Below are 18,218 nucleotides of genomic sequence, written 5' to 3'. Positions count from 1 at the left end.
AATGGGCGTTTTCCCATTGGAATTCCAGTTAGAACTTTGAAAGCGTTCCTATTTTCTTTTATTCTGGCTACATGGTCTGCCCACCTGAGCCTCCTAGATTTGATGATCATAACAATGTTCGGTAAACAATATACATTATGTAGTTTCTCGTTATGAAGTTTCCGCCATTTCCCATTCCCGTTTCACTTGGATCCGAATATTCGTCTCAGGATCTTATTCTTAAATATTTTCAGTCTATGTTCTTCCCTCAGAGTAAATGACCATGTTTCGCAACCATACAGAACAACAGGCATGATTACCGTTTTGTATATTTTAAGCTTCAAATTTCTCGACAGAATTCGCGACGACAAAAGATTCTGAATTGAATAATAATACGAATTCCCTGCTTTTAGGCGACATTTAATTTCTTCGTGAATATGGTTTTGGTCTGTTAATATTGATCCTAGATATTTGAAAGTATTCACTTTATCGAAAGTATTATTTGATATTTCGATACATCCATAATTTGCAGTTTTACGATCCCGGCGAACTTCCATGTATTTAGTTTTCTTTGCATTTACTTCTAAACCCACGTCCCTGCAGGCAAAATAACTTTAAAACTGTGCGAAATGCTTTTCAATATTTATGGGTGATTTGCAACTGACCAGGAATTCATGTTGTTTTTGTTGTAACTTGAAAATAATTTTGACCAAAATGGAAAGGATATCCAATTACTTTTGGAATTAAGTGAGAACTTATTGGTTAATGAATGATGTACGTCAAAGGCTCTTTCTCTAAATTTAACCACAGTATCCCTAGCCTTTTCTCCATTAATTTCTATCTTCCTCCGTTGATACCAAAATAAATTCTTAAGAAGAAACTTAGCCAAAGATTATACTTAATCTGGTATCAAAGAGCGTATTTGTTGTGTATGTGAAAATCAAAGGCAGTTGGTTTTAGGTACATTTTAGCGAAAAATGTATTTTTATGACTGCTGAAGGCCACATCAGGAAAATTCAAGTTATTATTCTTGCTCAACTGTACCCAATGTACAATCGTACTGAACTATAACTTTGCTTTGGGGAAAGCAGCAGGCGAGCTGCTGAAATTTATTTATTTATAAACATAATTCCAGATACAGCTAAATGCCAGTTTATACTGGAATATCTAACAAATCTAAGAGATGATAAGATAATAATAATAATAATAATAATAATCATAATAATAATAATAATAATAATAACAATAATAATAATAATAATAATAACAACAACAACATCTAAGCACTAACAAGAAAGGTTGACAATAGCTGACTAGTTTATCCATTAAAATGAGCCGTAGTACAGTTATATGCAGCTTTAGAATTAAATAGATCTACAGGTGTATGTGACAATTCGTTGTATAATTTAGGAAGCCTGTCGAATAGAGAACGTTCAGCTATTGACAGTCTAGGTCGTACTAAATGAAAAAAGATGTGTGTGAGTTTGTAGAGATATCTTGAGATCACTGATTTTATGACGAGTGTTAGGTAGTTGAATATTCAGTGTTCGTAACAGTTCGTGCTTTATGATTGCACGTATGCGAGGTACTCTGAAACGTACTATTCTATTTCTAGTTCTAGTTATATCCCTTGCAGGAGATTTATAAAGTCCCGGCCTTATAGGCCAGTGGACTGCTTCACTAAATTTGTTTTAATTGTTTTTGAAAACGTAGATTTGTATAAAATGGCGCGTTCCAACATGGACGAATTCGCCTGTTTTAAGTAAATTTGTTTTCATACTATTTGTAAAATTACTTGGGGGTTAGAGGCTCAGGACATATAAAAAAGATGTAATAATATATAAAAATTGTAAAGAATCTAAATTTTGTCAAAATTTAAAATTATGTACAAATTCACAAATGCACAATTGAAAGAGCATGATACTCCAGGTGTAAAAATGTCCGTCGCCATCTTGTTCCCCCAAAACGTACTATTGCAAAGAAATTTAGAACTGAGTTTAGCCGGGATAGGATTGTAGGAGCTGCCATTGTCCAGATAGATGAACAATATTCCAATTTAGAAGAAATTATTGTCTTGTGGAAAGTTGCTAAGGAAGAGATGTTCCGTATTTTTATTAATCTATACAGAAGTCCTAGAAGACGCATCGAGTGCTTAGTAATAGTGTTTATATGCTCTATGAAAGTTAGTTTTGCGTCAAAAGTTACTCCGAGATCCTTATGAGTATTGACTCTCGTAATGGGCAAAACATTTATGTTGTGTGAAGTGTGTGCAATATTTTTCTTTAGGGGAAATGTTATGGATCTACTCTTGTCGGGATATACTTTTAAGAGCCATGTTTGACACCAACAGGAAAAATTATCTATATCGTTTTGAAGTAGGTTGGAATCTTCTGTACTGTTCACTTCCCTAGAGATTTTACAGTCGTCTGCAAAGAATGTACCATGATTGAGGTTTATTGGCTCATTGAAAGGTAAGTAAACTGTTCCTTTTTACCAGAGGAAATGGTGAATTTACAATCAATTTATGCTAGAATATTTTATTAATATTCTGTAAAGGATTCGTCAAAACTGCAATTTGTTCCTTTATAAATGATCGTTTATGACATTTATAAAACTTATTTATAAAATTTTTGTCGTCTAAGGAATAACTATTTGGTTCATGTTAGCTTTGCGTTAGTAATTCAAAATCTAAATAACAAAACCTCTAAGCAAAGCACAATTTTTTAAAATTTATTATTATTATTATTTAGAAATATGAATGTGTAACAGTTTCGCCAACTAACTAAACCTTTGACTTCATCAAACACATTAACCCAAACATACGTAATAACAATATACAAATGAAAAGTGTGAAACTATTCGTAACGGGAAGTCTCTTTTTTCTCTCCCAAACGCTACTGCTAAAAACTACGCAACTAGGCATTTTGAAACTTAGTGACACCAGTTTCTATAACAAAAATCCCTCTAATATTTATCAAATATCCCTCATACTAAAAAATACACTCTGTACATTCAGTGCACAGAAAAAAAAATACGGGTCTTACAATAAATACCAGTGACAGTTTCAGGAGATGGCCCTAAGGGTAATTCTCCTGAGGTCACACTCTGATCATGCTTAATGCGGATCATTAATATTTCCCTAGTTCTACTTTCATCTGCCGTGTATTTAAAGTCTCCCCCGGAGGTGGAAGAAAATATTTTCCTCAATACGCAGCACAGAATTTGAACTTCAGGTGTTACGGCAAGGGAAGAGAAAGGAAAACAATGAACGAAATCTTTTAAATTTTACGCCCCACGGTTATGCCATGCAGACTAAAGGAGACGGTGATGATGAGAAATGAATGAAATGGCGGAATAAACAAAGTGGGAGGAAAAGGAAGAACCTGTGGAAACCCAGGGACACGGTGTTTGACCACCACAAAGTTTATTTGGCGGGAGCTGAGATCGAACCAGGGAACCGACACGCCAGAGGTGAACACACTACCACTGAACCACCGTGACCCCCCAAGAGAAAGAAAGAGACAAATATAAGCTAAGATGGCGATTTCCGTTTTTAAAGTAATTTATGCTAATGCTAGGTCAACCACTTTGACCCCTTATACTGATTGCTTCAAATGGTGATATGTAAGGTCAAATATTTCTTTAAAAGAAAGGCTCCAAATAATCTCGTTGTAAATACTGGTAAGTTTATTTCTGAGCAATAAGTGAAATTTTGCCAAAAATATGCTTCTATATCACTTCGGGCTCAAATATGACCTAAGCTATAACAGGGTTCAAATATGCATTTACATGACCAATAAAAAACATGTTTTCGTGTTCAGAGTCAGAAGTGCGTTTATATTTAATTAGTCCTATAACAAAATGCAGAATAAAAATATGAAAGATCATAGAAATTCGAGCCTTATTCGATATATATGAGAGTATCTGTTTCTATTTAAAATAACAATGAGTAATTATAGAAAATGAGTTTATCTGGAAGATGAAATAAAATTTGGGTGGTACGACATCCTATAATGACTAGCAAGAGCAGAATTATGTAAAATTATTACCAGGGAGGAAAGATTCATGAAAAGTGTCAATATCTTCATTAGGTGTGTAACAAGTAGACACTGCCCAAGATAAAATACTCAGTACCTCAAAATTAGCTCACGTTATTTTGTACAGGTCAATATTCTATATAGTTACTTACCCGATTCTATAGACCACTATTTTCTTCCGTCTCCTTCAGTCTCCGAGCATAATCATGAGACGTTAAATTCAAAACGAAACCCACAATTTTCTTCGAAGTCTGAAACAATGGGTAATTTTGCTTATCTCCTCAACCCTTAATGATAAATTTAATAATAATAATAATAAACACTAGAATATTCTTACGATAAATACTGAGCACTGGGGACTGATATTTGAATAGAAGAAATTGTAAATATGCAATGTCCAAGAAGTCCCCGTATCTCTAGGTTTCAATCTCATAGAGAACAATGTAACTTTTGTTGTGGTATTGGTAACAGTGTTTTTATAGTCAGAGACGGCACTGTCTGGTATCCCTGAGTTCAAAGACAAGTGAAGCATCTCTGTTGTGAAAAATTTCCAGGTTCCTGGAATGGGCGCTCTCCCCCATTTCCATTAAATGGTTCCCACGAAATCTGGATCTTAACAACACCATACAACTCATTGTGGGGAGTAACAAAGTTACATATCTCTCATCATCGGTACAGGAGAGATGAAAAATTTATGTGAATATTTAGAGGAAGCCTTTCGAACGATAACTCCTCACAGAAGACATGGAGATACATACATCTGTGTGTAAAGCACGATAGAGCACATACAGATGCACTAGACACACACAGTTAATATATGTTAGTACTTAACGATGGAATGTACTAAATAAATAAGCTGAAATTAAAATTATGTAGGCGAATGAGAGGATCGTTTAAATTAACAAAAAATTGGTTACTTACAAATATATCCTCCAGTGGGAATACTAAATATTATCCAGATGTATCGGAACAAGCTAGTTCCGTCTTCAATGGTAAGGTAACAAGGATGAAAACGGATAAGAGAAATATGGTATGGAAACATACCACCAAATGAACGTAACGTAAAAAATATTTACTAAAAGGAACAAACACAGCACTGTGGAAGAAAGAGAAAGAAAGAATTGAGATTGAAATAAGCGTGGTGTCTGTTACATCACTATTGTCAGAAACAAAATACATATCAAAGGTAGGTATCCAGATATTTCAATGTTACCACAATCCAGATATAAAGCTAGTATTTATGAATAAAAAATGATTTTTTTTATTTTATTTTTTTCTGAACCTACTACATTAACCTGTTTTATTTTATGCGTACGTTACTTTAGGTGAAGCGACAATCCCGACAAACCTTCTTCTTGTGACTTTTTTTGATTGTCTAATGTGTTCTTTAATTCGAGTGTTTATATTGCGCTCGCTTTGACCCCATATATGAAGAGTCAAGTCACATTCACACTGACACGATAAATACCTGTCTTATTTAGTGGATCAACAAATTAATTTTTAAAGCCGACGAAATGCTTTTCTAAACTTTTTGGGGGGACACTGGAAGTAAATATGTTATGCTTTGCAAGAATAGGTTATTTTTTTGTCGATAATTGCGGAAAGTAAGGAATTCTTATCCAAGGTTTTGCTTCTTTGGGAATAGCATTGTTAAGAACTTGCACCGATCTACGTACCTGATTAAACCACTTTTGTAAGGTACGAACTCATAACCGTTCCTTTTGTCCTATTTGATTTACAAACCATATTTCATCATTGAGATCACTTGGATGATCACAAATTGGTAATGCCCTACGAAAGAAATTTTCCCACTGTTGTACGTAAGTAGTGTCTGCGATGGGTTTCCGATATACATTTGTTATAAATTTATTATGCAATCGGGAAATCAGTAAATCTGAAAAAGGAAGACAGTTATCAGATTTACTGACAGTTTTTTTAAAAAGTCACAAGAAGAAAGTATGTTAGGATTGTCACTTCACCTAAAGCAACATACACATAATATAAAAAGGTTAATGTAGTAGGTTCAGAAAAAAAAGAAAGAAAAAAAAAGACACAGACATTAAAGAATCATTCTTTATTCATAGACCGGATTAAATGTGGATTCCGGCAACACTAATAAAATGTGGTTACTACCTACGTGTGATGTGTATTTTGGTCCTGGCAATAGTGAGTAGCACAGATAGCACGCTTCTTTCTTTCTCAATTCAACTCTTTCTTTCTTTCACTGTGCTCTGTTCGTGATTTTAGTATTCACCTCTCACGTTATATTTATTTTGTGGCATGTACGTACTCCTGAGCTCATACCATGTTTCTCTTATCCGCTTTTATCCTTGTTACTTTACCTATCCGTTTTTATCCTTGTTACTTTACCTATCTGTTTTTATCCTTGTTACTTTACCTATCCGCTTTTATCCTTGTTACTTTACCTGTCCGTTTTTATCCTTGTTACTTTACCTGTCCGTTTTTATCCTTGTTACTTTACCTGTCCGTTTTTATCATTGTTACTTTACCACTGAAGGCGGAACTAGCTTGTTGTTCCGATACGTCTGGAGAATATTTAGTTTTTCCACGGGAGGATATATTGGTAAGTAACAATTTTTTAAAAAAAACAAACTGAAATTACATTTACATTACTCTCTGTGACATTAAACCTAGGGGTACGGAGACTTCTCGGACACTCTGTACTTACAGTGACAGGATCCTCTCACTGTGACTGTAACGGGTGTTTCACATAAACAAACTTTCTGTCTCTAACCGGCACCAGTGACATACCTTTCTCTCTTGCGATGCCAAAGGGAAGAGTAAAAATGAAATGAAATCTTTGGGTTTTACGTCCCACTTGTATGCCGGCTAGGCTAAAGGAGACGATGATGATGAGTAATGAATGAAATGGTGGAATGAAGAAAGTGGAAGGAAACGGGAGAACCCCGAGGAAACCCACGCACACGGTGTTTGTCCACCGCAAAGTTCACTTGGCGGGGGCTGGGATCCGAACCTGGGATCCCAAGCACGAGAGGTGAACGTTCTACCACTAAGCCACCGCAGCCCCCAAAGGGAAGAGTAGAAGGGTTTATTTGGATTGATTATGAGGCTAGAAGCAAACTGAGATGATTTGTAAAAGATGTAATTTATAAGATCACCCATTATTACCATCTATAATGCATGTGGGTCAATCCATTTCAAATCACCCAGGCAATGTTGCTCAACATTTTCTATTTTTCTGATTTTTTTATTAAGTTCCCTAGGCAGACTGTCACAAAATACTCTTTGAAAAAACTTTACATGCCATAGTTCTTTTTCTGGCACACATTTTTAAAATGGAGGTTGGGAAAATTTAATAAAACACGTGGTTTACGGAAAGTTTTAATTGCCGAGCTATTTTTAAAAACATCATAATAATTCAAAAACCAGTATGTTCAGCATGAAATGAACTTCACGTATATATTATTTTAATATTTCTATCATGCAAGAGAGTCAGTGAAACTCTTTACTGTAAAAACTCGGAAAAACTGTATCAATCGTTAATTTTGAAGACCATTAGTTTTATGAAGGAAAGGAGACTCGCCAACGATATGTTACTTCTGTGTTGAATACTTATATAATTACCTGCAGTATAAGTTTTAATCCTGAGAATCCACTCCTTTTTGTTGTAGAGCTTTTCCAAAATGGCCGATAGCCCTTTAACGTCAATTTTCTCAGGTCAATATCTAAAAAGGGACTGAATGAAAATAACTGAAAATTTTACAGAATCTTTTTTATACAAATAGAAATATCTCACAGAAAAATTACGACTGAAACTCAACTTCATTTAGAGTAATGGAACAGTGAATTTTAGTAAAACCTCTACCCCTCTACACGCTCGTGCAGTGCCAAGATAGCAAAATAGGCTTGACATTGGTCGAATGATGTTAAAATCATTATAGACAACAAATGATCAAATATTTCTACTTTTAAATAACAATGGACAGTGTTAACAATAGATGAGAGTTCTAACTTACCGATACATTTTCTGTACTACATTTGCGTACAGTATACACACAAACACGATATTTCATTGCATAGTTTATGAAGTATGTTGTGTGTTCTACCAGACACTGTTGCGAGTTCCAATGGAGTCACTTTTCGTACTATTTCCTTTGCAGACACCCAAGCAGTATTATTTTTGGAAAGTGAAGGGCAGTTTTTGGTCCAGAAGAGTGAAATAAATGCACTAAAACACCATTGATATCTTCACTTACGTCTTCAACTTTTCCAAGCCACTACTTCTCATCATATATACAAGCAAAAAAGTCATTATTTGTAAAAGATAATACGTTTTTAAAAAGTACCGGGGTTTGATTATCATCAAAGTTTGACACTTTGGAAGCAAGAAAACATCTTTCTTGATTGTCCATATCGGGACATATCTGTGATAGCTTCTTGTTTGTTTCACCGGTAAACAAAATTCAAATCTCAGACGGTTTTGTTCACATTTGTTCAATTTCAGCTGAAGAAACAAATATATATTTAACTCCAGTAATTTTCTCTCGACAGTATTTGAACATATCTTGTGGAGTTAGGATCTGTCTGTATAAGGTTTTCGAAGGGAAGATCGTGTAACTTATCACTTTGATGTTGTGCCTTTCCCATTGATGTTTTGGTGCATTTTTTTCCAATTTTCTGGACCAAGAACTGCCCTTCACTTTCCAAAAATAATACTGCTTGGGTGTCTGCAAAGGAAATAGTACGAAAAGTGACTCCATTAGAACTCGTAACAGTGTCTGGTAGAACACACAACATACCTCATAAACTATGCAATGAAATATCGTGTTTGTGTGTATACTGTACGCAAATGTAGTACAGAAAATGTATCGGTAAGTTAGAACTCTCATCTATTGTTAACACTGTCCATTGTTATTTAAAAGTAGAAATATTTGATCATTTGTTGTCTATAATGATTTTAACATCATTCGACCAATGTCAAGCCTATTTTGCTATCTTGGCACTGCACGAGCGTGTAGAGGGGTAGAGGTTTTACTGAAATTCACTGTTCCATTACTCTAAATGAAGTTGAGTTTCAGTCGTAATTTTTCTGTGAGATATTTCTATTTGTATAAAAAAGATTCTGTAAAATTTTCAGTTGTTTTCATTCAGTCCCTTTTTAGATAATGACCTGATAAAATTGACGTTAAAGGTCTATCAGCCATTTTGGAAAAGCTCTACAACAAAAAGGAGTGCATTCCCAGGATTAAAACTTATACTACAGGTAATTATATAAGTATTCAACACAGAAGTAACATATCGTTGGTGAGTCTCCTTTCCTTCATAAAACTAATGGTCGTCAAAATTAACGATTGATACAGTTTTTCCGAGTTTTTACAGTAAAGAGTTTCACTGACTCTCTTGCATGATAGAAATATTAAAATAATGTATATGTGAAATTCATTTCATGCTGAACATACTGATTTTTCTAATTATTTTGATATCTTTAAAAATAGCTCGGCAATTAAACTTTCCGTAAACTGCGTTTTTTTATTAAAATTTGCGCAACCTCCATTTTAAAAATGGGTGACAGAAAAAACTATGACATGTAAAAATTTTTCAAAGAGTGTTTTGTGACTGTCTACCTACAGGGAACTCATGACAAAAAAAATCAGAAAAATAAAAAAAAATGTTAAGCAATAATTTTGTGTAAAATTGGGCTATTTGAAATGGATTGACCCATGTACCATATTATGATTATGTTTCGAAGCAATCCAACCTTTACTTTGTTTTCAAAACACCTTCGAAGAAACAAATCTTAAGTGTGTTCTTTGTTGATCTTTTTACAATTTTAAATTCCATTGCTCTATGCAGGTAGGAAAAACATTTTGGAAAATAAACAACGTAACTGCTTTGAAAGTAATTGTAACTTGTCATAGGGTGTTCTTTCGCCATTAGACTTGGTTAAGCCAGTGGTGCCCACCACCCCTTATGTCTATGACGCACCCCCCCAATTGTCTATCCGTAGGTGTTCTCCCATGAAAAAATCTTCTTTTCGATTAATTTTACCCCCCCTCATCAACCATATTTATAGATTTTACCCCCCCCCAAATATTTCAATGACGCAGTTTGCGTCATAGCCCGTCCTTGTGGGCACCCCTGGTTAAGCACCCAAAGTATTTAGTAAAATATCAACTTGTCTAAAAAGTATCCAGCCTTCGGAGGTCAATTGAGAAGACATGTATTGTTATTTGAAAATTACGTTATGAAACCACGTATGCATCATCATTTTGTTCGATTATCTGCCATTTCTCCGGCAACACCGAAATCCAGTCGCTACAGAACTTCTGTGATTTCTGTTCAAAAAGTTATGGTTTTCATAGGTCTCCTTTCAAAGCAATTTGGCACCTTTCAGGGAGTTATACAGAGATCGAAACAAATGGTAATCCGTTGTACTCGAATATATTAAATATATATATATTTAATTATCTACAGCTGGAGATACTTTGAACTAGAATTTCTTTAGGAGCCGCGGTGGCTCAGTGGTAGAGCGTTCACCTCTGGTGCCTGGGGTCCCGGGTTCGATCCCAGCCCCCACCAAGTGAACTTTGAGGTGGACAAACACCGTGTACGTGGGTTTCCTCGGGGTTCTCCCGTTTCCTCCCACTTTCTTCGTTCCACCATTTCGTTACTCATCATCACCGTCTCCTTTAGCCTAGCCGGCATAACCGTGGGACTAAAACTCAAAGATTTCATTTCATTTAGAATTTCTTTCGTAACGGTATATGTAATATAGAATTAATTTTGCACAATTCTGTTCACATTGAAAAACACTCGTAAAGTCACTGCTGTCATTATAAACTTGTAAGATTACGTGTTCTCTCAACTGCCTTCACTTGAATTTCCTACTAAGCAATACTTGCATAGCAATATATATTTTATTAATGTTTTTAATTTCTAGGCATAGATTTCACAACGAGCTCTTGATCTGGATTAACATTAACTACTGTAGAAAGCTTGAATTCGAAAATGAAATCTTTCAGGTTTACATCCCATGGTTATGCTGGCTAGGGTAAAGGAAATGGTCAAGGTGAGAAATGAATGCAATAGCGAAATGAATAAAGTGGGAGGAAACGGGGAACCCCAAGAAAACCCATGCATACGGCGTTTGTCCACTATAAAACCTACTAAGCGCGAGCTAGGATCGAAGCAGGGATCCCACGCACCAGAGGTGGACGCTCTACCACTGAGATTCCGTGCTAAAACTTAATTTGATTCCCGTCTGCTTAATTATATATATGTTACCAGGTTTCTCTATGGTTTATTGAATTTTTAGTTAGTAGCCAGATCTTCATTTTTACTATTTTTTGATATTTTTTATTTGATTCTGTGGGGTATATTCGTTTTTCAAATTGACAAATAATGTTGATTTTGTTTTGTTACTTATCTATTAAATGACTGAAGACTGAATTTTGATTGTTACAGGTTTTTTATTATATAACATAATTCTATTGCCCATTTAAGTTCCTTGCTTACAGAGTTAAATCTGGGTTTCGGTTTTGATAAATATATATATATATATATATATATATATATATATATATATATATATATATATATATATATATTCAAATACATTCGTTTCAATGAACAACGTTGATCTATGTAAACGTCTTTTTTTCTTTCTTTGATAAATGAAGGTGCTTTGAAAGACTTGTCACAGCATCATCTTCATTTCTTCAATCTTAGGTTTCAATGTTCATTTGTGTCATTCCTGTGCAATACTTGGACAATATTTACAATTTGACCTTCCGTCAATTTAAATTGAATATTACCCACAGAATCAAATAAAATTTCTTTAAAAAAAATAAAATAAAAATAGTTTAGATCTGGCTCCTAATTAAATATTCACCATAGAGAAACCTGAAAACAAACAAACAAAAAACACTCATAGCTACCTAAGACGACAGCAGTCGAATTCAAGTTTTCTACAGTAGCTAATGGTAGTGCAGATCAAGAAGGTGTTGGGAGATTCATGGTTAGAAATTAAAAACCAACTAACTCTATGGCATATGGAACCCGGAGGTTCAATACCGCGTTCACAAAAGCTCTCCATTGACTTCTGTTCTTAGCCAACTGGATCCAGTTTCTAGTTTGCATTCCTATTTCTGCAAGATCTTCCTAATGGTCGTTTTCCGATTGGATTTGTAGTTAAAATTTTGAAAGCGTTCCTATTTTCTTCCATTCTAGCTACATGACCTGCCCACCTAAGCCTCCTAGATTTGATGACCCTAACAATGTTTGGTAAACTGTATAAATTAAGCAGTTCTATCGACATTTAATTTCTTCGTGGATATTATTTTGGTCTGTTAATATTGATGCAAGATACTTGGAACTATCCACTTTATAGAAAGTATTATTTGATACTTTGACGAATTTATAATTTGCAGTTTACGATCCAGGTGAACTTCCATGTACTTATTTTTTTCTGCATTTACTTCTAAATTCATGTCCCTGCACGCGTTTAATAAGGCTTCTACATTTCTTTCTATTGTTCTACTATCATCTTCTATCAGATTTACATCATCAGCATACGCCCTAACCTGGTGAATACCATTTAGCTCTAGGCCCTGTTGCTGTCTTTCATTTTCCTTATAGCGTTCTCCAAAATAAAGCTGAATAATAATAGTGACAACGCAACTCCTTGTTTCAGGGCATTCTCGACGTGAAAGTTCGTGGAGAATTTTCTTACTCGGACTTTACTTTGGGATTCATTTAAACACCTAACTTGCTTTTTCAGCATTCCAAATTCTGGAAGAATGTTGTACAACGTTTCCCTCGTAATAGCGTCGTAAACCTTTCTAAAATCAATAAATTTAGAAACACCAACAATATTAGTGTTAGTGGAGAAATTAAAGACACTAACAACACAACTGCAAGCAGCTATTGTTTAACAGGAAATTCAAGCGAATGATAGTCGAAAGTATATGCAATCTTATGAGTTTACAATCACAACAGTAACTTCAGAAGTGTTTTCAATGGTACACACAATTCTACAAAGTTCATTCTACATTACATATGTCGTTACAAAAGAAATTCTAGTGCAAAGTATCTGCAGCAGTAGATCATTCATTACATTAATAATTATTTAAAGCCCATCAATTTCCAAATTGAGTGCAGGAAAATGTGCAAAATGAAATTTTAGAAGTTGAAAGAATTTTCATATTAGCTTTCTACATCTGCTGAAAAAGGCACCAGGCAGTGCTGAAACAGTTTAGTGCAATTTAGGCACATTTGAAAGCGGGAAGATTTTTTTTTTTTTTTTTTTTTTTTTTTTTTTTTTTTTTTTTTTAACAAACTTGAGGCACTAAAAGTTGTTGAGAAATGATGAACTAGAAGAGATACGGGTTCCCCGAATGGCCAAGACATAGGGTAGGGAACATTTGATGTAGTCAGAATCAGAATTCCTGCACAACAGGTATTATATATCTGGTAGGTTTGATATCAGTCAGTCTCGAGATGTTCAAATCTCATGTCAAAGGAAGGTCCAAAGATCATTGTATGGTTGGGGAAGGACCAAGCGAATTGAACTAGTGTCGTGTTGTTTACGGATTCAGGACTGGTTCTAGTGCTGCTTATCTATTGGTCCTGCTCAAGTGTGACTCAGATGTAAAACTTGTCGTATATTCGGTATCAGTCGACCCTATCGCGAACATAACATAAACTTTTCAACATGTCGCTATTCGGATTCCCTTTACATTTCTAAACGCACTCAATGACCAATCACCTACGTCGGTGACACTCGAAATGCACTTTTGATTCACATCAATAATCACCGGTACTCCTGCATGCCTCTAATCTGCCCCAGAACATACAATCTCTATGACAGTACATTTGACAACAATTTCCTCCGAACTCTCCCATACCCCTCAGCAAACGATAGAAAACAACATTAGCAACAAACCCTGGTCTTAGTTGTCTATAATACCTTGCCGAAATAGGTACACTTCGTTTCCCATACACCTGTATTTTTACTTAATGCTTATTATTATTATTTTGTTCTATTATTCATAACTTACATTTCAATTAATTTATATTTTCCGGTTCTTTTACTATATTGTTGGTATACAGGGTGTTACAAAAAATGAAATGAAATCTTTGAGTTTTACGTCCCACGGTTATGCCGGTTAGGCTAAAGGAGACGGTGATGATGAGAGATGAGTGAAATGGTGGAATGAAGAAAGTGGGAGGAAACGGGAGAACCCCGAGAAAACCCACGAGCACGGTGTTTGTCCACCACAAAGTTCACTTGGCGGGGGCTGGGATCGAACCCGGGACCCCAAGCACCAGAGGTGAACGCTCTACCACTGAGCCACCGCGCCCCCCAGGGTGTTACAAAAATGTGTCAATATTTTGAGAACAGATTCCTCACGTCAAAATACAGGGTGTTTATAAAAGAACTCCGGGGTTTTAAAAATTCATATCTTATTAACGATAAAAGAGAGCAAAATTTAGTTAATTTCTCTGAAACGACTAGCTCAAAAAGTTTTAGTCATACTTATTGGAAATGTTTTTATCAACAGGTGGCAGCGCTGCGGAGCGTTGACCTTGAGACGACGTATGCGGAGAAAATTCGTAATGTTCGCCATCTCACCGAACGAATAGTCAATTGCGTGGCAACCGTCCCCCCAGACATGCTGGCCAGGACATGGCAAGAGATAGAGTACCGTTACGATGTGTGCCGTGCCACTCACGGGGCTCATATTGAACTTTATTAAATTGTTAAAACAAACGAGAAAATGTAAGCTTTCCAATCATGTATAACACATGTATGTACGTTTTTTACTTAATTAAAATATTTTGCCTCAAAACCCTGGAGTTATTTTATAGACACACTGTAAGAAGAAAGAAAAAAAAAAAAATCACATAGCTCTGTGTTCAAAAGTTGATAGTTTCGGAGTTACAGGGTTCCGAAAATGTGAACTTTAAAAGTTCATAGCTCCACTACTATGGGACCTATCGTAATCGGGTCAAGACATCACTGAGGAAACGGTATGTGAACTATCCAAATATCCATGTTTAAGAATGCTCCAATACTTGCACACGATTTTTTAGAAGGATAGGTGGAGAATGATCAAGTACTCCCAAATAGCCTCACTAAAAATGATTATGCAAGTACCTAAGGTTCTGAAAGAAGGATATTTGGATAGTTCACATACTAGTTTCTGTGATGTCTTGATCCGAATTACGATAGGTCCTATAATAGTGAAAGTATGGACCATTAAAGTTCATTTTTTCACGTTTTAGGCACTTCCGACCACAGGCCCTTATGAACTTTTTTTTTTCTTTCTTATTTTGATGTGAGGAATCTATTGTGACAGATTTTTGTAACACCCTGTATATTTTTTCTATTAATGTATTATTCCTTACTTCTCCCGTCCCATTAATTTTATCTCGCTTTGCTACTCTCTCTGTCTGGCGCATAATATCACACATTTCACTGCTACTTTTCTTCCCCCCCCCCCTTCCGCTTTTCTCTTTCTCTGATGAAAGGTTCATAAGTGTATCTTCTTCATTCCGCTTACACGTGTATGCAATTCTGAATACCATTTGCACTTCAGAGCTTCCGATCCCCCCCCCCCCCCCTGGAGTCTTAGTCATGGAGTGTAAAAGCAGAGAAAAAGAAAACAGAAATATCAGTGCAAAACAATACGAACGAACTTACCAAGGTAGAGGAGTGCTGGAAATACTTTGTCAAAATCAAATATCACACGTCAAATGATGGAAACGCGGGTTGCGCGTTCTTTTGTTCGTTGGTAGAAGGTTGCTAGCTTATGTTGGTATTTTTACTATTATTCTAATGAAGTACAAAATGTGACGTTACTGCTTCCCATTCATTACTTGACTACCCTCTATCTAAATTTAACTTCTTTTTTTAAAACGAATAAATTAATTTTCAAAAATGGGACTTTCTATTTAACTTTTAGCCCCAATAAAATGTTTGAATCTTCTATCCTGTGTGGAGCTTCTTTTAAATGTTTCTTCAAATCTGACACCGGACTTACCTCTTTAGCATCCGTAACATGTTCCTTCACACTAAGCCTGAGGTTTCTTTCATTGGTCCTGCCTACGTAACTCTCATGGTAATTGCATTTCATTGTTGGTCTCATAACTTTGGTTTTTCACTTTAGGTTTATGACGGAATCTAGGAAATGGTTGACACAGCATTAACAACTGGTGGGTCAATAAAGACTGACTGAGATAACAAATATGTAATTATACCAAAGAAAGCGTGGGAGATCCGGACTCGATTCCCGGTGGGAGTTCATGTGGGAATCCACGTCAAACTGTACGTCCAGATCTCATATAGCCTCGCTGCTAAAAGGGACGCTAAAATCAAACCAACAGCAATACCAAGGGAAGTACTCATGAAGAAAATCCTGGCGAAAGTGCACAGTAGTTCGTATATCAGATTAGAATCTAACCCTTTACAAATAGTAGTGGCTAATACCAATAGAATAATTGCCAAGTCCCATATTTTAGATGACAAAACTCTAAAAATTCCTGACCCTGAATTACCAATAATTTATGGCTTGCCCCAAATTCACAAAACTGATGTACTTATCCATTCCTTTGCTATTGTGTTTGAACCTCTAACAGACATTTTGTACAGCTAGAATCTTAGTTCCTATGAGATGAACGAAATACTTAAGCTTCTTGAATGTTACTTAGCATATAATATTTTCTCTTTTAAAAGTAATCTTTACCACCAGTCGCAGATTTAGTTATGGGGAATCCATTATCACCTTTACTGGTCAATTTGGTACTCCATACGCTTAAAAGTAAGATACTGAAGAAACGAATATTGGGTACTGATCTGGAAAAATCTATTTCCCTGACTTTCTCCGACCTTTGGCAGGAAATTCCCTGGTTTTCATGACAGGTGTCGGATGACGATGACATATAAATAAGGAATAAATAACTATGAATATTTATAAATGAAAATATTTATGCTATAGAGACAAATAGTAATCAATTGCTTATTCGTACATTCCACTTAACTTCCATAAAAACCTGAACAAGGTCCATTATAATGGTTGGCTAAACTGAAACTGGTATACAATTAATGTTAGAAAACATATATGTTACAAAATTTTCCTGACTATCCCTGATTTCCAGCAGGGTTGTTTCATTTAGATCAAAGTGATTTAAATCGCATTATTTTTTTTTCAAATTAGATTTAAATGAAATATATTTTCCTTTAAACTGAAATAAAATACAGTACTTTTGAGCATTCTGAAACGCTAATCGAATTTAAATCTAAAATTCGTATCTTAATCCATACTGTGTAACGGTAGTGATGCCAGTTAATAGAATAATCAGAAGAAATGTTCTTAATAGATTACTTTGTTTATGTGTAGTTATGAAAGTTAATTTATGATTCAAGTAAGATACATACTGAACTATTAAGATCAGATTATCGTATTTCTTGGAATGCCATATTATTGATTAAATAATGTGACAAATTATAATTACCAATTGTGTTTGCTTGCTTTTAAGTAGATAGCTGTCAGACGATACCATATAAGGAATCTAAAATTAATATTTAGTCAACCTCGCCATTGCTGTTCTGTTAACATTAAAATTCCTGGGCCAAGAATTTTGACAATGTAGAATTTAGGATTCAATATTCAAAACTTTCAGTTCAGAATTGTACATACCATGATTGGTAATATATACTACAGACTTTTTACTTTTTATCATAATTGCAAAATTATTAACAAGAACATTGGAAAATATATTTTTAAAAAATGGCATTCTTGACTAGAAGCTAAAAGCTGTTCGTTTATGGCAATGTCTACGTCCTGTGCTAAACTTCTTTCCACTAACTGCTAAACCATCTTAACATTACATAGTGTTGTATTATATTAGTCATATTCAGTATAGATAACTTGAAATAATTTATTTATGTATGGGTAACATATAAAACAAACAAACAAACAAACACACACACACATATATATGTATATATATATGTTGATATACAAGTTTACCTTAAATACATTTACAATTTTTAAGCAAAAGATACTGATGTCTAACAAAATAAAGTTAAATATTTACCCATACAATACATTTGGTGATTATTCCTCTTCTATAGGTAAATGTAAGTGCGTAGAAACATGAACGCATGACATTATATAAAACGACACTGATAAAATTATATTAAAAAGATACTGCTAT

At 34.8% G+C, this 18,218-nt stretch overlaps 1 protein-coding gene across 4 annotated transcripts in view; it reads right to left on the bottom strand.

Moving 5' to 3' along the window:
• Positions 1 to 18,218, bottom strand: part of LOC145660713 (uncharacterized) — a 63,897-nt gene that overhangs the window by 29,466 nt on the left and 16,213 nt on the right. The gene's annotated exons all lie outside the window — the stretch shown is intronic.

Source organism: Thermobia domestica, chromosome 9 (genome assembly GCF_964235325.1).
Source record: "Thermobia domestica chromosome 9, izTheDome1.hap1.1, whole genome shotgun sequence".
Classification (NCBI taxonomy): domain Eukaryota; kingdom Metazoa; phylum Arthropoda; class Insecta; order Zygentoma; family Lepismatidae; genus Thermobia; species Thermobia domestica.
The sequence above is the reverse complement of the archived record's forward strand: the minus strand, read 5'-3'. Positions and strand labels throughout refer to the sequence as shown.